General features: G+C 41.3%; 1 non-coding gene across 1 annotated transcript; it reads right to left on the reverse strand.

The window, feature by feature from the left end:
- Positions 1-482: 482 nt before the first annotated feature.
- Positions 483-554, reverse strand: TRNAG-GCC (transfer RNA glycine (anticodon GCC)). Its single transcript has one exon. It is a non-coding gene; the product is annotated as a tRNA-Gly (tRNA).
- Between the last annotated feature and the right edge of the window lie 247 nt (positions 555-801).

The raw sequence follows: 801 nt of genomic DNA on the forward strand, positions 1-801 counted from the left end.
AATAATGCTAGAAGCCTCTGGGTGAAAGAATGTCACATCTAGGTGTTAAGTAGATTTTTGTCTGCTGAGTATACAAGGGAGAAAATTCAGTTTGGAATCTCCAAGGGGAGTAGAAAATATTTCAAATAAACCTTGATGTTTTTAGATGCTGAGAGCTCAAAAGAAAAAGTCACAACATAGGACATTTAATCGGTAGAGATGTGTGGCTTTTCCATCAGTGCACTGCAGTCTGGACGAAAGGAAGGGTGAAAATGAATAGTTGGAATCAACTTTGGATGAATATAGACAATGTGAAAAAAAGATCGCTAGCATCTCTTGAGCTTACTCTGTACCAAGGGTTCTTTCTAAGCACTTTAAAGTGAAGTCGCTTAGTCGTGTCCAACTCTTCGCGACCCCATGGACTGTTAACCTATCTCCTCAGACCATGGGATTTTCCAGGCAAGAGTACTGGAGTGGGTTGCCATTTCCTTTGCCAGGGGATCTTCCCAACCCAGGGATCGAACCCAGATCTCCTGCATGGCAGGCAGACGCTTTACCGTCTGAGCCACCAGGGAAGCTTCTAAGCACTTTAAGTGTATATTTAACCTTACTTGAGATCTGTGTTATTGACATTACGATTTGCTGATTAAAAAAACTGGGGCCACAGAGTGTTCAAGCAAGTTCCCCAGTGTCACATAATAGTAAGTGGCAGAGACAGGATTTTAACCTTTAGAGTAGTAACTAGTAGGGTGTTAATTTAGCCATGAAAAGCATGTGTCATGAGCTGTAGGAAAATTCAAAGAGCAAGTTAAATAAAAAGGA

This window comes from Ovis aries, chromosome 3 (assembly GCF_016772045.2).
Source record: "Ovis aries strain OAR_USU_Benz2616 breed Rambouillet chromosome 3, ARS-UI_Ramb_v3.0, whole genome shotgun sequence".
Classification (NCBI taxonomy): domain Eukaryota; kingdom Metazoa; phylum Chordata; class Mammalia; order Artiodactyla; family Bovidae; genus Ovis; species Ovis aries.